The sequence below is a fragment of the Sapajus apella genome, unplaced genomic scaffold (assembly GCF_009761245.1).
Source record: "Sapajus apella isolate SASKATOON/1434 unplaced genomic scaffold, GSC_monkey_1.0 scaffold32, whole genome shotgun sequence".
NCBI lineage: Eukaryota > Metazoa > Chordata > Mammalia > Primates > Cebidae > Sapajus > Sapajus apella.
Genome location: NW_022436972.1, coordinates 4,455,601 through 4,479,485, shown reverse-complemented (window position 1 = coordinate 4,479,485; position 23,885 = coordinate 4,455,601). Strand labels below are relative to the sequence as shown.

Sequence of the window (23,885 nt, the reverse complement as noted above, 5' to 3'; positions counted from 1 at the left end):
TAAAGTGTCATTTCTCCTCCCCCGGCAACAATCAGGTGGCCTTTCCTTCCATGAACAGCTAGCTCATGCTTCTGAACAGAATTGAACTAAACTGAGATGAATCCTCATGCCATTCTATAGATGAAACAACAAAGTTAGTGAATTGCTGTAACCTCACATGCTATTGATTAAACTCCATACATGCTCAGAGTGCTTTACACATATGACCTTCTTTCTCTAGAATCTTAAGTTGCAAGCTGAGCATATCAGTACAAAGCAAACAAATAGAAGGCAAAATCCATAGCCATTCACACAGACAGATAGCAGGAAGCCAACGTCTTATCCACAAAACCTCTTCCTTTTCCCATCACAAACTCACACCACACTGTGTATTCCTTATGAGTCTGTAGGAAAATGAAGCAAATGACCCGCACATATGGAAAACATCATGCAGTGTGTTGTGTAAGAAAACAAAGGTTAAGGCCGGGTGAGGTGGCTCCCACCTGTAATGCCAACACTGTGGGAGACCGAGGAGGGGAGATCACCTGAGGTTAGGAGTTCAAGACCAACCTGGCCAAAATGACAAAACCTTATCTCTACTAAAAATACAAAAATTAGACGGGCATATTGGTGCACACCTGCAGTCCCAGTTACTCAGGAGGTTGAGGCATGAGAATCGCTTGAATCCAGGAAGCAGAGCCAGATGGTGCCACTGCACTCCAGCCTGGGTGACAGAGAGAGACCATCTCAAAAATAAATAAATAAATAAGTTTAGACATGGATTTCTTTGCTCCAGACTTGGCTTTATCTGTCTTGTAGGCTGGCCAAGGAAAGGAGGTCAGTCACGGGCACGACCTGCCTTGGGAACATTCAGTTCTAACAGGATTAAAATTTGTGATGCTCATATATGCTCAGTTGAGTTTTACCAAAGTAATTTAATGGGGAAAGGAAAGTCTTTTTAACAAGAGTGCTAGAACAACTATATGTTCTTATGGGAAAGAAAATGAACCTTGACCCTTCCAAAAAATCACACAGAATATAACTAGAAATGGATCTTAAACACAAACATAAAAACTAAAAATATAAAGCTTCCAAAAGAAAACGTAGGAGAAAGTCTTTATGACCATGAAGAAGGTGAATATTTTTTAGATAACACAAAAAGCATGAACCATCTAAGAAAAAAAGATCTATGAATTAGACTTCATCAAAATGTAAAACTGCTCTTCAGAAAACAACAGATATGTTGCTAAAGAAGCTATACATACAGCCAGTAAAGCATGAAAAGATGTTAAACTTCATTAGTCAATAGGGAAATACAAATGAAAGCTACGATGAAATAACACCACACACCTATTGGAATGGTTAGCAAGGGTATGGAGCAACTGGAACTACCATTCACTGCTGGGAAGAATGTAAAAGGGTAAAGGTAAAAACGGCAACATGTTGGGAAGAGTTTGACAGTTTCTTTTTTGTTAGTTAGTTTCTTTTTCAGAGACCAGCTTTCACTCTGTCACCCAGGCTAGGGTGCCGTGGTGTGATCATAGCTCATTATAGCTTCAAAGTCCTGGGCTTAGGCGAATCTCCCACCTCAGCCTCCTGAGTAGCTGAGACCACAGACACACACCACCACACACTGCTAAATTTCCGACTTTGTAGAGACAGGGTATCACTATGTTGCCCGGGCTGTTTGAACTCCTGGCCTCAAGCAATTCCCCCAAGTTGGCAGTTTCTTAAAAAGCTAAACATACACTTCCCATCTGTCCTGGAAATTTCACCCGAGTATTTCATCATTACAAATTAAAATACATATCCTGTATCAGTCAGAGATTGACCAGAGATGCAGCACCACTAGAAGATATTTTATCTTTTTAAATATATATACACACACATTTTTAAGGGATTCATTATAAGGATTCGACCTTATGCAGTTATGGCAGCTAATTCAACAGTCGAGTGTGTTTTTGTTTTCTGTGGTTTCTGTAACAAAGTAACACAAACTGAGAGGCTTAAAACAGCAGAAGTGTATTACAATATTTCACAGTTTTAGGGAATAAAGTCCAAAATCAAGGTGCCGGCAGGGCCATGCTCCCTCTAAAATCTCCAAGGGAGGCTTCCTTCCTGCCTTTTCCTGGCTTCTGGTTATAGTCCTTGGCAGGCCCCTGCCACCACCTCCATCCGCACATGGTGTTTTCCCCTGGCGTCTCTGTCTTCCTGTGGCCGTCTTATAAGGACACTAGCGGTATTGAATTAGGAGCCCATCCTGAACAAGTATGCCCTCATCTTAATTAATTATATTTACAATGATGCTATTCCCAAAAAAAGGTTACATTCTGAAGTCCTGGCAGGTAGGGCCTCAACCTACCTTTTGGGGAGACACAATTCAACCCTTAACAGGGAGGTTGCTGTTTCTTTGTCTGGTGCTGAATCCTAAACTCTAAAGGGCAGACTCAGGAAGGGAACAAGGGCATGAAGTGTGAGAATCAAGGACAACCCAAAATCCGCAAGACTGAGCTGACACTGAAATTTGCAAGAAACCACAGGATGGGCTGGAATCCGTATCTGTCACTCAACAACAGGAAGCCACAATTTCAACCCTGGGGGCTTTCTGCAGGAGAATGTGATGCCCTCATCACAGAGCAGTCAGAGATACTGAAGGAGTTTCCAGCAAAAGCTGGAACAGCTGTGAGCTCAGCCACTGACCGAAGCCAACCACATGATGGGCAGATTCCCAATAATGTGAGACAGAGCCACATGCCCTTGCTCACCTGCTTAGCATAAAAAGATGCTGCTCCTTCACTCCCACCTTCCTCATCTCACGTAAAACATCTCCAGTGGTCCACGCTAATCCAGGGGTATGTAGGAAAGTGAATTTGGGGAAACATGGCTCCAGCGTAGGCATATTGACAAAATACAAACCTACCAGGGCTTACCTGGTGTTAGCTTAGCATCCATATGCACCTCTTAACCATGATGAAGTTGACTTCCAAAAAGACCATGGTGATTGGGCACAGTGGCTCACACCTGCAACTGCAGCAATCTGGGCGGTCAAAGCAAACAGGTCACTTGAGGCCAGGAGTTCAAGACCAACCTGGCCAACATGAAGAAACCCCTTCTCTACTAAAAATACAAAATTTAGCCTGGTGCACCTGTAATGCCAGCTACTCTGGAAGCTGAGGTAGGAGAATCACATGAACCCAGGAGGCAGAGGTTGCAGTGAGCCAAGATCACACCACTGCACTCCAGCCTGAGCCACAGAGTGAGACTGAAAAAAAAATGGTAAAATCATGCTTCCGTCTAACAATGAAACTTTCTCTCATCCAATAGAAAATGCACTCACCCTCTTCTCTTTATTCATCTTTGGGTGATATTAATTCTGCTTGTGACCAAGTCACATTCCCTTTTTGATATCGTGTAACTTAAATACTGAGATACAAAGTTAACTACCATTAACTTTATATTTAAGTTACACATATTAAATTGTATAGTAGAGACATTGACCAGAGGAATAGAAAAAACACTGGTTAGCTGGGTGTGGTAGTGCATGCCTGTAGTCCCAGATACTTGGAGAACTAAACAGTGGAATCAGTTGAGCTCAGGAGTTCAAGACCAGCCTGGGCAACATAGCAGAGCTCATCTCAAAAAAAAAAAAATAATAAATAAATAAACTGGTTAATATATGCACAGATACATTTATGTCAAGACAAAGAAGAAATATTCAACACTATTACCATCCTCATTTCCTAAACTGGTTGTGTGAGTTTTGACTGATATTTATAACTACCTTCCACTGCTCATTCTATATTCCCCTCGAGAGGAATACAGATGGATATAGATGGAATATAGATAGATGTAGATAGAATATTCTCCTTGAAATATGCCCACCTCAGTGAGTCCAAGTTCCTTGCCCGGTGACTCAAATCTTCATTCCTGAAGGGACTTGATCATGATCAGTCCTCCGTGTACTAGGTTAGTGTCACTTTCCATTGACATTAGTCACAGACACATAGAGTACATACTCCTCACCGTCATTGTGAAGGGGTAGCCCAATTTCTCCTTGGTAATTAGGATCAGTCACCCCAGGTGGGAAAGGAAGCCCCTTCCTTGCTTGTGTGTTCACTGGCATCAGGAGATGGCAAACTCAGCTGTCAGTTTAGTGGAGCCACCATTGTACTCCCTAATGGATGCATTCCCCCCGTAGGAACTAAGATTTCTGCAATAGCAGAGCCCAAAGTTACAGGAATGGGAAGGAAAAATTCACTACTGGAACACCAGGGGTGATAGCGAGAAAAGCCACTCCCATTTTTACCCCATGATTCTTGGACTCATGAATCCTGACAGTAGGAGAAATAGCATCATATATTGGTCACTGACTTAAAGCATCCTGGAGGGCATAACCCCAGGCCAGCAAGGTGTTGCCATCTAGCTGGTGCTATAAGTGAGCCTTTAAAATTCATTCCATTGTTCTAATCAGGCCACCTGCTTCACAGTGGGGCCAGTGAAGCTCATGATCAGAAGCTCATATCTGTACTTCCTTTGCTGTAATATTACTTCCTTGGTCAGAAGCAATGGTGGATGAAATTTTATAACAAATAGAATTAAGTCCATGGATGGTAGGTTTGGCGGAGCATCGTAGTCAGGGAAGGCAAACCCATATCCAGAGTAAACGTCTATTCCAGGGATGACAAAGTACTGCCCCTTCCATGATGGAAATGGTCCAATGTAATCAACCTTGCACCAGTTGGCTTTCTAGCCCAGGGAATGGTGCCATATTGGCATAGATTTCTATCTTGGCAGGATGAGCACTCAGCAATGGCTGGAGCCAAATTGGCCTTGATGAGTGGAAATTCATGTTGCTCTGTCCATATAGCCCTGCCCCCATGGCCATGACGTATGTGAACCCATTGGGCAACAGTGGCTGGAGAAAGAGACTAGCTGATGCTGTCAGAATGGATTGTCTTATTCAGCTGATTATTAACATCCTCCTCTGCTGTGGCTTCTCTTTGGTTAACGTTCATATGAGATGCATATTCCCACATTTTGTGTGTATTCAGAGAATTCTATCCGTATGTCTCTTCCCCAGGACTCCTTGTCACCAGTTTCCCAATCATGTCTCTTGGAAATTCCTGATCATCAGGCTAAATCATTAACCACTGTCTGTGATTTTGTGTAAATCTGTAAATCTTCTCTTCTAGGCAAAATGAACACCCACTTGTATTGCTCCAAGTTCTGCCCACTGAGAAGGTTTTCCTTTGGCACCGTCCTTCAGAGGCACCCAAGAGTAGAGCCGTAGTACTTCAGCTAGCCACTTTGGGCAGTAGCAGCACTACAAACTATGCTCCAATTTATTTTTTCCTCCATCAAGTAGTCACAGGAAGACACAGATGCAGACTGAGAGTGAGCAGTCAACTTGGCAACAGCACTGGCCAGGCCAAGGGCCTGCACTACTTGCCCATGCAACTTATTTGCGCCTGCAGGACCTACTTGGGCCCAATCTCATATTCCATTTGATGATGGAACACTGCTGTGTGCACCCAACTTTCTGCCTTGGGTCAGATGACTCTTGTTCACAACAGACAACTCAGGTCAAAAGACAACATGGTGGCCCATGGTGACGCATTTTGTGTTTGTTATTGATAGTAGCTAGATGTTTTTCAAAAGGAGAATAGTTATCTTCAGAGAATGACACAGCTTTGCTCCAAATCATTACGTGCTATGCTGGGGTTCACCTATAAAGGCCTGCCAAAGGCTCCAAACAGCCCTCTTTTCCACTGCAGCCACTTTAAACACCATCACATCAGTTGGGCCTTAAGGCCTGAGTGGAGAGCAGCTTGCACCGCAGCCTGCACTTGTATGCAGAGCATACATTCATTGTTCTGGGTCTCATTCAAAAGTGGGGTCTCACTCACCCCGTTGTTCTGGGGTCTCACTCAAAGCCTTTTAGATTTCAAAATCATTAAAAGCTGGAAACAACCAAATGTCCATCAGGCAGTAAATGGAAAAACAAATTGTGACATATTCTTACAATGGAATTATCCAGCAATAAAAAGAACAAAGTACTGATGCACACAACATAGATGAATCCCAAAAACATTATACTGAGCAAAAGAAGACAGACATACAAGAGTGGATGCTGTATGATTCCATTTGCGTGAAACTCTAGAAAAGATAAGTACAATTTACAGCACCAGAAAGCAGTCAGTGGTTGCCTGGAGCTGGGGCCAGGGCTGGATATTGACTGGAGAGGGATTTTTTGGGGTGATGGAAATGTCCCATATCTTTATTTTTGGTGATGGTTACATGGATGTACACATTTGTCAGAACTTGTCAAGCTGTACACTCAAAATGAGTACAGTTTATTGTAGGCAATTTATACCTCAATAAAGTTGATTTTAAAAGAGCATTTTCAAAAAATTTTTTTCGGCCGGGCGTGGTGGCTCAAGCCTGTAATCCCAGCACTTTGGGACGCTGAGGCGGGTGGATCATGAGGTCAAGAGACCGAGACCATCCTGGTCAACATGGTGAAACCCCATCTCTACTAAAAATACAAAAAAAATTAGCTGGGCATGGTGGCGCGTGCCTGTAATCCCAGCTACTCAGGAGGCTGAGGCAGGAGAATTGCCTGAACCCAGGAGGCGGAGGTTGCGGTGAGCCGAGATCGCGCCATTGCACTCCAGCCTGGGTAACATGAGCGAAACTCCGTCTCAAAAAAAAAAAAAAAATTTTTTTTTCACTGGGCACAGTGGCATGCACCTCTAGTCCCAGCTACTTGGGAGGCTGAGTTTGGAGGATCCCTTGAGCCCAGGAGTTCAAACCCAGCCTTGGCAACATAGCAAGACCCTGTCTCTAAAAAATTTAAAAATATTAAAATGTTTGATGTTTAGTTAGCCCAGTAATATTTTTCACTTAGGAGTTAAAGTGACTTTCATAGAAACATAAATAACTTTATTTAATAAGGGTTTAACAAAGGAATTTATATTAACCAAACTATGGCATGTATGGATTAGAGAATCTCCTGACTTTGTATTTCAGAAAGGTTAGAAATATCGAACGGTAGAAAACTCTATCACCCATTCCTTCTACACAGGCAAGCAATGCTGCCTTCAGAGCCTAGTCAAGTACACAAATACCTTGTTATCCCTTATTACTTGGTTTCCTTTGGACAGTAGTTTTAGTAGTTAATTAATAGGACCAGTCATCTGTGACTCTAAGGTAAGGTGACTAGATATCCTGAACTGACACAAATAATAAACAGATTCTATTTCTAGAAAAGAAGCAGTGAAATAACTATAAATTGCCAATGATCTCAGATCATCTTCCATCTTTGGACAGAAGCCACCCAACTATGCTTTTGGATTACCTGTTCTATCCCCCAAGAGAGAAAGCAAGCAAGAAAAAAGGCATCTGAAGGAAGGCACTAAACATAAATGAGCTCAAAAAAGAAGCCAACAAGTTAGAAGATAGGAATTTGTTTGATTCTGTTAGAAATTTGGAGACAAGGCTTTTTTAAGTCAGCTCACTGTGTAATTAATCCAAAGCAAAATCCTAGAGACCAACTATTCCAAATCAAGAGAGGATGGAATGATCCTACTCAAGTCTGGGTCCTAGAGCACTGGGACAGGACATACTGGGACAGGAACCCCACCCTAGGTGAGTCGCAATAGCCAACACTTACTAAACGCTCACCTTTTGCTCAGAACCATGCTAAGCATGCCACATCTCACTTAGTCAATTTTGCCAAGATAGAAACTGAGGCTTATAGTAACTTGCCCGAGATTACCAGCTAGCAAACATTGAAAATGCAAAAAGAGGCTAAATCCTTTTCCTGGTCTAGTTTTCATAGGTTCTGCCACAGGCTCTGCTCCTCTCACAAATTCTCAATAAGGTGGTATGAAGTGTGGACACTCTCAATTATCAACACATTGTCAGCAAACTAGCAACAGAGGGACACTTTCTCAACTTGACAAAGAACATCCACAAAAAATCCTACAACAGTTAGCATCGTACTTAATGATGAGAAACTAGAAACTCCCACCAAAATAAGGAACAAGGCAAGGATGTCTCATTTCATCACTACTTTTCAACATTGTATTTGAAGTCCTACCTAACGCGATAAAACAAGAAAAGGAAAAGTATACAGATTAGGAAGGAAGAAATAAAACTGTCTTTGTTCACAGGTGACATGACTGTCTATGTAGAAAATTTGATAGAATCAACAAAAACTCCTGAAACTAAGTGATTATAGAAGATTGTAAGATACAAGGTTAATATACAAAAGTCAGTCACTTTCCTATATACCAGCAATAAGCCAGTGAAATTTGAAACTAAAAACACAATGTCATTTACATTTGTACCCCCAAAATGAAGTACTTAGTATAATACTAATAAAATATATACAAGATCTAGATGAGGAAAACTATAACAGTCTAATGAAAGAAATAAAAAAACTAAATAAATGGATGCATGTTCCATGTTCATGAATGGGAAGACTTACTATTGTCAGGATGTCAGTTCTTTTCAATTTGATCTATGAATCAGTGCAATACCAATCAAATCCCAGCAAATTATCTTGTTAGTATCAACATATTCATTCTAAAGTTTATACAGAGAGGCAAAAGACTCAAAATAGCCAACACAATATTGAAGGAGAAGAATAAAGGTGCAGAACCGACACTATCTGACTTCAAGACTTATTCTAAAATTACAGTAATCAAGACATTGTAGTATTGGCAAAGGGACTGACAAATAGATCAATGGAACAGAATAAAGAGCCAAGAAATAGAGCCGCTCATAAATATAGTCCCCTGATCTATGACAAAGGAGAAACAGCAATACAGTGGAGCAAAGATAGTCTTTTCAGATGGTGCTAGAACAACGGGGAACCACATGCAAAAAAACGAATCTAGACGCAGACCTTGTGTCTCTCACAAAAATCATCAACACATTAGTCTCTCTGTATTTTCTGCTTCTTGTACCTCTTTAGCAATAAGTTGTTGGATTTGAAATAAAATATGATCTTACAGAATTTTCAACATGGCAACTATATTTAAGTGTGTATGGTGAGGAGCGTTCCAAGCAATTTGTTGCAGGAGTGATCCAGGGTTTTATGCTGACCTACTAAAGGAACGGTAGCATTACAAACTGTCTTAGTCCATTACCTGAGACTGGGTAATTATAAAGAAAAGGAGTTTATTTGTCTCATGGTTATGCAAGCTGTACAGGAACCATGGTACCAACATCTGCTTCTGGTGAGGCCTCAGAAAGCTTCCACTTATGACAAAAGGAAAAGAGGAGGTGAAGAGAAGCCAGCTTGTAGAGATTACATGGCAAGAGAGAGGAAGCAAGAGAAAGAGGAGAGAAAAGAGCTCTTTTTAACAATCAGTTCTTGCAGGAACTACTGGAATAAAAACTCACTCATTACTGTGAGAACAGCACCAAGCCATTCATCAGGGATCTGCTCCTATGACTAAAACACCTCCCACTAGACCCTGCCTCCAATATTAGGGATCTAATTTCAACATGAGATTTGTAGGGGACAAATATTCAAACTATATCAGATACAGTTTTACAGGCCCAGACCCTAACGAGGATCAGATGACATCTAGGCAGGAGGACTAAATGTTATCTCTCCTCTATGTTCTTTCATTTGTTCACTCATTCAACAAATACTGAGCATATATACCATGTGTCATGCGCTGGCTTGGTACCGAGCAATGGACCCAGTTAGTGTTAATATTAGTTAGGATTCAGTTCATTTGCATATATATTTTTGCAAAAAAATAAAATAGCAACGGCTTAAACATGTAAGCTTTCATTTCCCTCCCCTTAAAGGGATTCCAGGGGTAGGCAAGCCAGGGCTGGTGCGGTCCAAGGCAGGTGCCTTCTTTCTTTCTGTTCTACCCATCATAAAGTACACTCTGCCTTAACATCACCTGATTGTCTGAGACAGCTTTGAAGTGTCTGCCATCTGCACTGCATTTTAGGAAGCAGGAAAGAAAAAGAGTAAGAAGTGAAATGAGGAATTATCTCTTCAACTAGCTTTCTTGGAAATTCCATCCTTCAATCTCCACTCTTTTTATCGGCCAGAATGCTGTTGCATGGCCATTGCTAGTTTCAGAAAAGATGAGGGATGTAGTCGGTCTGCCGGGCACTTTACTGCCTTGAATAGACCTTGGAATGAATGGGAAACATTTTGGGTAGTCAACTACCTCAATCCTTTTTTTTACAGAGGATATCAGGGAAATCTTAGCAGAGGAAGTGGCGTCTTGGCAAATACAAAAGGAAAGAAGAAACAATATGTTCAAAGATCCTGAGCAAGACAAAGTCACCAGAAAGTTGAGGAACTGAAATAATTTCCATTTAGCTGGAAATCTGATTGAAAAGATGATGTGGGAGGGGTTGGGGAACCACATCACAAAGGGCCTTGCCTGTTCCATTAAGGAGTTTCGAAATGATCCTGGGGGCAAAGAGAAGCCACTTGAGGATTTTAAAAGGAGGAGTCTCACCAATGGGTTTGCATCGTAGAGCACTCTGGCTACATTGTGGAGCACAGACTGGAGAGACCAGCAGGGAGACAGGGAGAGCAGTTGGGGTCTGTTCGTGAGGTCTGTTCCAGAGGAGAAGAGACGGTGGATTAGACTAGCGGGGTGGCCGTGGCTTAGAAGTTTGTGCATTAAGGGTCTGTTTACTTAATAGTAGCTACAAGGCTTCGTGAGAGGTGGGGGGTAAGGAAGATGACGCAAGAATAGTGCCCAGATTTCTGACTTAACCAGATGAATGTCGGGGCGACTGCCTGAGGAGTCCCTCTCAAGACCCGTTGGCTATCCTCATTCTTACAGTACTTGGCTGCGGTGTTTGGGAATGTAGCTGAAGCAGGACTTAGGCTATTCTTGAGTAAATGTTTGATAAACACCGTAGCCCCCAAACAACCCATTTGGCAGATGGATTGAGACATGGCAAAATTAATCTGATATAGATGTATGTGTATTAAAAATGAATGCCCATCTCCTGTGGCCTCCTGACAGAGAAGAGAGAAGCGTGTTTGGCCAGCAGAGAGAAGGAGCATGGGGCGGGATCGACGAAGCATCCATGAACCCTGTGCAATGACTGGAGAACTGAATGACAAGCTTTATTTCCCCCATGTGTGTAGCCATGGGGTCCCCAGATCTAGCTTAAGGATACAGTATCCACACCTCATCTTGGGACTGAATTACAACATCAAAGAACCTCTGTGCCCGCAGAGAAGTGGCGAGAAAAATTAGAAAAGTGGTTCTGGCTCCCAGAAAATGCTCTCAGGGTACGGACAACCCCCTCTCTTAGGGATGAGTAGGAAGAAGTTTCTTTTTCTGTTTCTTTTTATTGACAGAAATTTTGCAACAAGCAAGGAAATAGGATATTCAGATTAAATGACTGGGCATTCAAATATTCAAAAGTTAAGTTCCTTCCCCCAGCAAAATTAGCCTGACCACATTAACAGAGCATATATTGCATGAAAGTGGTTTAGTTCCTGTTTTCCTTTTGAATAAACTGGCTAAAAATATTGTTGTTTGTGGTATTAAATGGATTTCATAACTAACACAGGATGTGGCTAAATTCATATTACTGTGATAATTTTAATTGAATTTTCTGACTCCTACTTGTTTAATTGTCAACTTTTAACACTGCATTAAACATAGGGTTCTAATGTTATTAATATGAAATGCTCGCATTCCCTTATGACTGTGATTATATTTTTGTTATCATTCCTGAATGTTGTATTAAGTCTATTTAAAAGATATCCCAAGAGACCCTTATATGTTTACTGCATTAGAAGAAAAACAGCTGTTCTCATACATCCTGAGAGATAATACAATTTATGTTGTGTATGAAGCTTGTTGAGAACCACTTAAAGATCTTTCTAGGTGGCCAGAGGGTTTAAGCAATCTATAGCATCCGACAGTGTATTATATTAGAAAATTAGAAAAAAATGCCAATCACACTTTCCAAATGCAAGAGCACATTTAAAAATTATCCTTTGGAAGCCGGAGGCGGTGGCTCACACCTGTAATCCCAGTACTTTGGGAGGCCAAGGCTGATGGATCACAAGGTCAAGAGATCAAGACCACTCTGGCTAACATGGTGAAACCCCGTTTCTACTAAAAATATAAAAATTAGCTGGGTGTGGTGGCATGCGCCTGTAGTCCCAGCTACTCAGGAGGCTGAGGCAGGAGAATTGTTTGAACTCAGGAGGTGGAGGTTGCAGTGAGCCAAGATCATACCACTGCACACCAGCCTATTGTGCAATCTCAATTAAAAAAAAAAATTATCACCTGGGAAAAAAAAAAGGCAACAGAGCATTTGAACCAGTCATACTTTTCTCAGGCTCTGTTTGAATCACATGCACGAATTCAAACTGACGTGAGTTTCTCAGCAAAACATCCTGACCCGTCGCCTCTCTCACCTGGAACATGTCCATAGTCTCACTTCTCTAGAAGAAGCCAACGACCTACGACATAGCAAAAGATGACCCTGAGCAATCAAAAGAGATTAAACAGAGAATAGTCGCTAAACAGTATTGACTCTTGGAAATGCCCTAAACAGCCTGGCCATTTTATGAAGGATTGTAACAAGTTTAGTTCTCTGAAGTCTATACCTAGAGCAGATAATAAGCAAGAAAGTAAAGAGACATGAGAAGTATACAGAAATATTGGTTGAATGCAGCTAAATGCAAGCAGCCTTAAACACATTATTTAATCTTTATGACATCCGTATGAAGAGGTATAATTATCCCATCCTCAGATGAGGATACTGAGACAGAGAGAGGTCATACCATGTGAGTACACCATGTGCATGCAATGAAGCTGAAATCCTAGCCCAGAGTCATCACCATATGAACAACAATTACTAACTTTAATGGAATGTTTTCTAGGTATACCAGATACAGCACTTTACATTTATTATAACCCTTAATTCTTATGAAGAACTTTAAATCAACCTCCATTACTGTCACCATGCCATAGATGAGTGAACTGAGGCTTGGAAAATGTAAGTCCCTTTCCCACCATTGCACAACTAGCTAACAACTGAGACAGGACTCGGACCCGGTCAATATAATGTCAATTTCAGCACAGCCTACACTGCGCTGACAGGAAAATGAGATCTCTGGAAGCAGGCACTATGGCAACAGAAGTGGCAACTGGATGGCAGAACTCAAAAATAAAACTAGGCAGGCCAAGACATCCGAAAGATGCTGCTGTCACTCAAGATGAAGGCAGCAGTTTGGATCAAAGGAAGATTGTGAGAAATGTGCCCACATTCTCCATGAACTTGGGGGAGGGAATGTCCAGGTGGTCAGTGGCCAGCCATGAGCATAGTGGGAGAGGGCTGTCATAACCTCCAAGGTCAGGGTCTTACAGGAGGTCTGGAAGCTCGATTGGGCAGCTAGGGCTACCCTGATCCCAGCTCCTGATGTGACCTCAGCTTCCAGTGTAAACCCCATGTTTTGATGCTGAGCTTTGTGGAATGGAGAGAATAAAAGGCCTTATTTGATAAGGTGGCCGAGATGGCAGGTTCCGGAGAAAGCAGTAGGGGAGAGGAACTTTCAGAGAAGAGGCTGAAGCCACACGAGTTTGCAATTCATGGGTGAGTATTCCAAAGGGCACAGTGAACGGGTTTGCAATGGAGAAACGGATGGAGGAACGGGGCACGGGTGGGTCAGAGACATGGGGAGAAGAACTGAGCAAGGCAGTGTGTATTTGATATATATGCATACACAATAATAATAATAGCTATGCATATATATGCATATCTGTAATAGGTTTTCATCCACAGTTCCTGGCTCAAAGCTCCCATAGCCATTGCTACAGTTTTTTGTTATAATGTTGAGTGTGTTAGACCTCAGAGGCAGGCCTCAAAAACAGAATCTCTCTGACCTACTCCCCCCACCCCTTTCATCTGCCGCTCAAGGCAGGACTCTAATCTTGCCCCCACCCCACTTTTTGATTGTGGGTCTTAGGACCCTCCCCAGGGAAGGCCTTGCCCTATACCCTGAGGAAAGAATGCAGGCATCTTGAAGCTTCCATACAAACTCAAGAGGACCAGGTTGGGAAGCTGAACATGTGGAGGCTGACAGGCAAGTGAAGGAGAACTCACTCATGTGCTGAGAGGGTGGCACACCCCAGCTCCACAGGGACAGAAGCTTCTGCGCTAGGGACCTTTCCAGACCTCGTCTATGCATCTCTTCATCTGCCTGTCTATTTTTATCCTTTAAAATATCTTTCACAATAAACTGATAGCTGTGTTTCCCTGAGTTCTGTGAGCCTGTCTAGCCAATCAATCAAACCCAAAGAGGGAGGTGGTGGAAACCTCAACTTGAAGTGGATTGGTTAAAAGTTCCAGAGGCCAGCCTTCTGACTGGCAGAAGGAGGGTTCAGTCTAGAGGATCTGACACTGTCTCCCCGTAGACAGCGTCAGAATCAAATTGGAGGACACCAGTTAGTGTCCACTGCTTGGGGTTCGCCCCCCACACCTTTGCTCACAGAAGTCTTCTGCATTGATGATTGTTGCTATTTTGCTGTAAGTGAAGGGAAAAAACTCAATTTGGGAGTTTTTTTCAAAAACAGTAATAAAGAATTTAACCCAGACCCAAAAGAGGTCTGGCTTCTGCCCTTGGCTTCTGGGAGGTGATCTCTAAGGCTCTGGAATGTCTTGCTTGCCAGAGGTGTCTTCATTTGCCTGGGGACATTGGGTCATGATGTGTGATTTAGAGTAGGGACTGTGAGTGATGCGTAGCGGTGGAGGGTCTGGGAACAGATCAGCCACGTGAGCAGTCAGCTGTGCTCATGTGACAGAGCCACAGCAAAGACCCTGGACATCAAGGCTTCCCTGGTGGGGAACACTCCCTGTATGTTGTCATACATCAGTGCCAGGAAAGTGGCGCTATCCGTGACTCCACGTGGGAGCTCCGTGTTGGGCGCTTTCCTGGACTCTGTGCTTCTTCCTTGGCTGATTTTAATCTGCATTCCCTCGCTATAAGAGATCATGACTTTCAGTGAGTTCTGTGAGATCTCCCAGCGAATTATCACAACTCAGGGTGGTCTGGGGAACCCGCTGAACTTGTAGTTGGTGTCAGAAGTCAGGATAGTGTTTTGTGGACTGTGTCCCCTCCTACTTCCAGTTGGCTAAAGGTTCACAGGTCATCACTGACTGACTGTGCAAGGGAGGATGGCTCATTGTGGGGGCGGGGGACAAGGCTGATATTTTAGACAATGACTAAGGAACGCAGAGCTGCAAATCGAGGTAGATGGACCCCCTTAGTCTCTTAAAACAACACTTCTCAAACGTAATGTTCATACAAATAACATGGGATCTGATAACATGTAGATTCTGAATCTACATGTCCAAGCGTGGCCTGATCTGCATTTCTGATAAGCTGATGCAACTGCTCCTTGGAGCACAGGTTGAGTAACAAGGTCTTACTTACATCAGTGGTTTCCAAACTGTGTTGCATATTAAAATCCCCTAGGGAGGCTTTAATTATCCTCATGCCCAGGCTACACACCATCTAGTGGTATGAGGCCAGGTGTCCCTTTCCTTGTTGCTGCAGTGTTGGCAGGTATAGTCAATCAAAGCGTGGGGCCAGGTAAAGCTGTGCTCGTGATTGAAAAATGCAAGCTAACAATAGAGGTTGAGAGGTCGTTTAAGAAGATTGGGAGGGGCCAGGTGTGATGGCTCACGCCTGTAATCCCAGCACTTTGGGAGGCTGAGACGGGCAGATCACAAGGTCTGGAGTTCAAGACTAGTCTGGTCAACATGGTGAAACCCCATCTCCACTAAAGATACAAAAAGTTAGCCAGGCATGGTGGCATGCGCCTGTAATCCCAGCTACTCAGGAGGCTGAGGCAGGAGAATCACTTGAACCCAGGAGGTGGAGGTTGCAGTGAGCCAAGATCACGCCATTGCACTCCAGCCCGGGCAACAGGGCGAGACCCTGTCTCAAAAAAAAAAAAAAAAAAAAAAAGAAGAAGGTTGGGAAATACATAAAAACAAGCCTGACAAAGGAGCAAGTAGCTCCGTGTGGGATTTTCCTTGTCCTTGGGGATCTCTTCCTTAGCATGTGGTGGCTATCTTCACCACTCTGCCACAGCCCTAGTTACTTAGATCCCTTGCAGCAACTCAGCTCTGGAGCCCGGGCTCAATGGCGGAAGGAGGCAAATATTTGCCCACACTCAGCATCGCAGTGATGTTCTTTTCAGGCCATTAAGTGCTGATATTTTACTATGACTGTATTTTTTTTATCACTTTGAATGCTGGATTCGGTAGCTAGGAAGGGACCACCTTAGAGGTCAAAGGGCCACTTGCCTGAAAATAAGGTGCTGGAAAAAAAAAAAAACAGAAGCCCAAGGGGTGCTCATGTCTTATGAAAGGAAACTCTATGGAGGGCTTTTCAAAATGCCTAGGCATCTGAGCACATCCTCAAGGGAAAGACCTCCCCAGCACGAATGTGGCCTCCACAGGGGTTCAAGAGGAGCCATGGAAAAGGCAGCTGGGGACATTTCCTGGGGAATGGGCCACTTCCCATCGCCTGGGAATGGCCTGGTCCACTTCCCTCCCCATAAGTGATTCCCTGCTTCCCCATCCCACCTGTGGGCCTCCGAGGTTCAAAATACCTGCTGCCTCTGCATGGTGTGGACATACAGGCAGCAGGCTGAGGAGCAGGCCACAATGGGCATGCAGATAACCTTGGCTCCCAGGTCCCCAGAAGCACTCACCACCTTCGCTCTGGCCACTGCAATGTGGCAGAGCTGTACTCCGAAAGCCATACTATTCATTATAATAAGAAAATTAACATACATTAAGTGCAGTAAATGTGCCAGGCACGGTACCAAGTGCCTTGTACCAATGTCTCATCTAACATGGACAAAACCCAGTAAGACAGGTATTATTATCGTGCTTTTTACAGACGAGGTGAAGTTTGGAGAGCCCTGGAGCTTGGCTATGGTTACATGGCAAGTTAAAGCCTGGTTCTTAAAGCCGGGCTGCCAGACTCCAAGGCCGGGAAGACCCAATTGTTCTCTGAACGCCCAGGGCACTCAAAAGCAACCCGTCCAAGGTCACATAGTGACCTCGAGAAGGCACAAGGCACTAAACCCCAGGGAGAGGACAGGCCTCCTATGTGTTGTGGTGCCCCAGGACCCATTAGGTAATGACCTGGCCGCAGAGATGACCCCTCCCAAGCCAAGGGATGGATCTTAGAACCTTGACACAACTCAAAGGGGAAGGCGCAGTGCCACGCTTCAGTGAGTAGAAGGATAAGTGGCAGGGATGGAGTTGCCCACAGAGGAAAATGAACTCTGTGGCAAGCCCTAAGTTTCTTAACAGGAACCAGAGGCTGTAAGCTAAGACATTCACAAGTGCCCAGGGTGTGACGGTGCCAGCTTAGGGGAGACTGGTAGCCTTCTCAGAGGATGCGGATGCCCCTGCAGAATGGCCTACCAATGTCTCCCACGTCTGGGATCTTCTCCTCCCCTTTGAAGCATCCAAGAGAGCCATCAGCAGGCTGGAGACTAGGCGCTGGGTCCTGGCCCATGAACCCCCCACACTCCGGCTCCCACCTCCCACTTCCCCCAGGTTCTCTCGCCAATGGCCACCTCTCCTGAGCAGGAGCTAGGGGAAGGTAGGGAGAGCAGGAAAGAAGGAATGACGTCTCCAAAAATGGAGCGTCTGCTCTGAGCAACGATGGGATCCCTCTGGTTCCCTCTCAAGTGGATGACACCTCACATCACACTTCAGGCCTCCTGCTCCTGGTCCTTCACCCTCGGACATGGAAATCCTCTCAGTGAGGATGGAGATACAACTTTTTCCTGCCCAAGTGCCTTTCTCAGGAGAGTGTAGAAAGCATTACCCAGCTTCTTCCTCCAAAGGCACAGAGAGATGCTCTCAGCTTTTGTGAATCTGAGCACTCCACTCAGGCCTTTTCTTTGAAGGTTAGCACGTCCATCACATCCCCTAATGCTTATTCAGCATCTGTTCTCCAAAGAGCCAAGGCTAGGAGTTACCTCCAGGGGGACTCTTTCAGAGAGATCACAGTTACTTTATGCAAGGCAGAGAGTTCCTTTATGGTTGCTAGGAGTCTGACCCCCTAATTCAGATTTATGGAACCAAATTCTAGAAGAAATTTGGTTCAGAAACAGGTAGAGCTTGATGTAGATCCTGGGGCCGCTCTAGCTTCCCCACACTGCTTCTGGAAGCCTCGGTTCTTATAAACCACCGAACATGGCCCTGGGCCCAGGTCAAATTTGTTGGAGGCATGGTAGAAGATACACACACACACACACACACACACACACACCAGCACCGATGGCTTATGTTCCCAACGTGCCCCAAGGTGCCTAAGGATTTCCCAAATTCAGAAGTTTTCAGAGCCTTCTGTGCACGCCAGGGAGCATTATGGTTACATGTGAGCGTTTTTGTTTCTTTTGACTTGAGTTGTACAATGCCCGATTCACTGTGAATTCAGCTCTACAGAGTTCTTGCAGGGTTGTCCAGATGTCCCCCTTTTCAGAGAGCTCTGGAACAGAAGGTGAGAGGACATATGAGGGGGCAGAGGCGGGGTGCAGGAATCAGGCCACGAAGAGCTACCCCTCGCTGTAGCCCAGGCCCTTTCAGCCCCATGTTTGCCAGAGCTGTGACCCCTTCACCTCTATTTGCCCAGATAATGGAAGCAACTTCTGTCCCTTTTCTGAGTACCTCTTGCCTCACCAGCCCTCCCCAGATCAAACATACCCCAGACAAGGATGGGAGCAGGTACAGTTTCCAGCTGTGACACTGGGGCAGTGCAATGTCAGAGGGCCAGAAGTTACAACATTATCTCACTTACTCATTTCCTTGTACCATGCAGGGCGGAAGTCCCGTAGACTCAAGTCTGTCGAAGGACAGCGTGGACACTTCCTCTTTCCTGACCTTTGTGTCGCTCCACTTGACCTAACCTCCTACCCACGATCCCTTCTTCCAAGTCCCCAGGGCCTGATGTCCTGGCCCAGTCCCCTCCTTGGGAAATTAATCCTTCCCTCCTGTACTACCAGTTCACCCAGCCCCCAGCCCCAGAGGATGTTCCTTCTTATATCTTGGAAAATCCAGCATTTCAGGCTCTGCTCAAACTCACACAGAGCCTCTTTTGCCCAGCCTTTGCTAAGTCAGGAATGGAGAAAATGGAAGGCAAAAAGGAAGATTAATGAGCTCATGCACACCAGCATGGCCAGAGAGAAGTGGGCTTTAGGCACATCAGAGCCAGGACCCAAATACCCCCGGGCACTCCCTGCCTACAGTCCTGTGTCTGTGTGGGTTGGTTTCTTTCTCTCCAGCTAGAGCTGGGTTCTAGTGCAAGCCTGATGGAGGTAGTGGGTGTTTTATACCAGTTCAGACTCCCCAGCAATGAGAACTGCAACAGACATCCTCTGTTGTTATCTAGAGAAACACCAGTCTAGTGAGACTTGAAGGAAACATATCCCTTCTGGCTGGACATGGTGGTTTGTACCTGTAATCCCAGCACTTGGGGAGGCCGAGGCAGGTGGATCACTTGAGGCCAGGAGTTCGAGACCAACCTAGGCAACATGGTAAAACCCAGTCTCTAATTAAAAAAAGAAAAAAGTACAAAAATCAGTCGGGCATGATGGCACACGCCTGTAAACCCAGCCACTTAGGAGGCTGAGGAAGGAGAATTGCTTGAACCCGGAAGGTAGCTGTGGCAGTGAGCCAAGATTGCACCACTGCACTCCAGCCTGGGTGATGGAGTGAGACTCTGTCTCAAAAACAAACAACAACGACAACAAAAACCAAAACATGTTCTTTCTGTTAACATCACTTTGTTCCTGGACCTTACAAAATGATAATCCTGGCACCTTAGTCCTGGTTCACCTTACAAACTCCAGGACTAGTCTGTCTTTGAAACTGTTATCACCTGAATTTTGTCCCCAGAAGGTATGTCTATGTTCTACCTCCTGGAACCTCAGAATGTGACATTATTTTAAACAGGGTCACTGCAGATGTAATTAGTTAAGATGAGGTCATAATGGAGTTGTGTGGGCCTGTAACCCATTATGACTGATGTTCTTATGAGAAGAAACACAGAGACAAGCACACTGGGAAAATGCCATGTGACACGGGCCAAGGAACACCGAGGATTGCTGGCAACACCAGAAGCTAAGAGAAAACCATGGAGCAGCTTCTCCCCTGGGGCCTTCAGCAGGAACACAGCCCTACTGACACCCTGATTCCAGACTTCGAGCATCCAGAACTACGAAACAATACACATCTGCTGTGCAAGGCCTCCCAGCTTATGAGTCTTAGAATACAGCAGCCAATATGGTGGCCCAGCTCAGACTGATTCTCCCCTGGGTAGAAGATGCTTGGGTTCCACTTCATCCCACCAAAATGGAAAATCATTTTGGTTGAGGCTGCTATGCTCTTGCTTGGCTACTGTCACTCATCTCTCTGGCTTCTAGAAACAAGGATGACATGCTACTCAAGACAAAACAAACGACTCAACGGCAGGCAGTGTGAATGAATTTACAAGTACTGCAGGCAAGAAATGATACAATATCTTTACTGGAAACTTGAGCAAAGGCCTTTTGTGAAGCATGGTCAGACTTTTACATCAGTCAACCTGCTGCAGTCCGTTGCTCTGTCATGAGACAAATAACAGAAAACGCTCTGAGCTCTATGCTATGTTCATGGACATCTCTGGCGCCCAAGCATCTGTCATAATGCTTCCTCCTGCTTTGAGTGTCTAAGACATTGATTAATTTAAGGTATTAAGGACATAGGTACTGTTCAGAAATTCAAATTATGCAGATTTAATCAGTGGACTGAATAAGCGACTGTTGCTGATGTTGTAAATGGGTTGCCCAGTAAATACAGGGCCCCCAATTTAAATTTTAATTTCAGACAAACAATAAATAGTTTTTTTATATCAGCTTGCCCCAAATTCAGATTTTTGTTTTTTTTGAGATGGAGTCTCACTCCGTCACCTAGGCTGGAGTGCAATGGCGCGATCTCGGCTCACTGCAACCTCCACCTCCCAAGTTCCAGTGACTGATTCTCCTGCCTCCGCCTCCTGTGTAGCTGGGATTACAGGTACTTGCCACCATGCCTGGTTAATTTTTGTATTTTTAGTGGGGACGGGGTTTCGCCATGTTGACCAGGCTGATTTCGAACTCCTGATCTCAGGTGATCCACCCACCTCTGCCTCCCAAAGTGCTGGGATTACAGGGGTGAGCCACTGCCTTGGCCAGCATGACATTTTTATTTGTGAAACCTGGCAACTCTACCTGCAGGGCTACACTTAGTCTCTAATACTGCACGTTTAGAGCTGTCACAGGATGTGACGGCCATAATGAAATCCTTAATGGCACCATCCGATTGAAGGAAATGATACATTTCCAATGGCCCAAGAAAAGCCTTCCATTGTGAGGCTACATCACCACATGCTGCATAATCGTACAAAGAACACAGCATTTTGATGTAGTAATGTGTGTTATGAGAGCAGAGGGAGGAAAACATACTCCCCAACTTCACACATACATGAAATTTGTAACTGTCAGAAATGGCAGAACTACAGAAAGTATATGAAATCAGTTACATAAACATCGACACCTCAGCCAGGGCTCTATTCTCTTTGGCAGTGGCACAATACACAAGTTTTTCAAGACAGAAAACAAATAATATATGGCCTCTCTCAAGATGGTATCAAGTCCATCTATAATAGTGAGTCTCTCTTAAAGAAGGTCCCCAGGAGTTGGGGTGGCATTGTGGATGGGGCCATGTGTCATTTTCCCTGATACAACTCACACCGTCCTGCATGCCCCTTGCCAGATTGAGAAGCACTGATCTAAAGTGAGCTGAAGAAGTAAAAGACAATAAAAATATATTCTAGATGTTTTCTACTGTTGTCCCTCTTCTACTTCAGTAATACATCTTGGAGAGAGGTTAGGGTTAGGAATGGAATCAATCTACTTAACCGTCTTGTAGCATCCACACTTTAGGTAGGATTGGCTCACCCGCAGCTCCAAGAGTGGGTTCTAATTTGCCTACGCTAATAGGTAAAACCCCACCCCTTGGCACAGTAATGGGTTCATGAATGCAATCAGTGCACTGTGTTCTTCTGGAATGTGCCCCCTTAAAAATATTCATCACCACCAGTGACTGCGACGTCTGTTCTGGTCAATGAAAGATAAACGGAATTCTGGTGGTTGCCTCTTGGAAAGGGTTTCGTGGTTTTTGTTTTTGTTTTTTATGTTTTCTCTTGTTAAAAGGGGGTAGACTCATAAGGCCCATTAGCCTGTTTCTTTCTTTCTGCAAGGAGCTAAAATAGAATACCAAAGGTGGAGGCACCATCTTGCCATCTGGAAAACAAAATCCACAAAGCCAGAGGAGATGGAATAGAAGGAGGAAAGGAGCCAAGGTCTTGATGACTCCCGTGAACAACTTCACCAGTCCTGGTCCATCTATCCTGAAAACATAATAATTATTATAACCCTATCTGAATCAAAAGAGAAGAAAATTGACATAAAGGTAGACAAATAGAGAGACAGCACAAAATAGAGAGCCTTGAAATAGACCTCTACTGGTCATAAAATTAAAACTCGATCTACTCGGCCAGACATAGTGGCTCAGGCCTGTAATACCAGCACTTTGGTAGGGCGAGGTGGATCAATCACTTGAGCTCAGGAGCTCCAGACGAGCCTGAGCAACATGGCAAAATCCCGTGTAAACTGAAAATACAAAAAAATTAGCCAAGCGTAGTGGTGTACACCTGGGGTTCCAGTTATTTAGGAGGCTGAGGCAGGAGGATCCCTTGAGCCCAGGTGGCAGAGGTTATAGTAAGCCATGATTGCACCAGTGCACCCCAGCCTGGACAACAAGTGAGACCCCAGGTCAAAAAAATTAAAAAACCACAACCAAGTTGATCCACTGAACTTAACTCGATAAAGTTAACGTTTCCACTCATCAAAAGACATTAAGAACATGAAAAGGCAAACCACAACCAGGAGAAAATTATTCACAATACATTTATCTGACAAAGGGCTTTTATTCCAAAGATATGCACTCCTATAAATGAAAACCAAAAGACAAGCCAAGAAAAATACAAACAACCCAATGTTTTTGAAGAATCAGCACAAAGAGCTGAATGGACATGTCCGAGAGGAAAGTATAGAAGTGGCTGAGCATTTGAAAAGGGGCTCAATGTAATTAGTCATCAGAGAAATACAATTATTACAACCAGAGAGATTTCACATCGACTGGAATGGCTGAAATGTTTAAACTGGCAACAGGAAATGCCTGTGAGCATGTGGAGTAGCTGGAACACACATATGTTACCATTGAGATAGCGGAATAGGACAACCACTTTGAAAAACTGGTGTGCAGTTTCTTGTAGTATTAGATGGGTACCTATTTATTATCCAACATTCTACTTGTAGTTGTTTACCCCAGAAAAAGAAAAACATGTGAAAGACTTGCACATGAATGTTTTTTAACAGCTTTACACATAATAGGCAAAAATTGCCAACAGTCCAAATGTTCACCAAGAAATACAGCTAGTGCTCGACTTACGACCACGGTTGGGACCACGGACCGGTTGTAACACGATTTGGTCGTAAGTTGAGTAGGCTATATGTACAGTTGAAATGGTGCACGCGGAGATGGTAGTGCTGCCGGAAGCTGGTCCGCACTGTCGTACGCCCAGCTGGGCAACGTTTGCGCTGCCAGACGCGGAGCAGTTGTGGCTAGCGATTGTGGTCATAAAGTTGAATGGTCGTAAGTTGCATAGGTCGTAAGTCGATCAATACCTGTAAACAGATAGACAAACTGTAGGATATTTATTCAATAGAACACTAGGAAATATAAAGGAAAACACTACCGATACATTCAAT

General features: G+C 44.2%; 1 protein-coding gene across 1 annotated transcript in view; it reads right to left on the bottom strand.

Moving 5' to 3' along the window:
* ALOX5AP (arachidonate 5-lipoxygenase activating protein) overlaps positions 1 to 18,672 on the bottom strand; it is a 53,274-nt gene extending 34,602 nt beyond the window's left edge. The window contains exon 1 of the mRNA XM_032294416.1: positions 18,305 to 18,672. The gene's annotated coding sequence lies outside the window, so the exon portion shown is untranslated. The remainder of the gene's footprint in view (positions 1 to 18,304) is intronic.
* Positions 18,673 to 23,885: the final 5,213 nt, after the last annotated feature.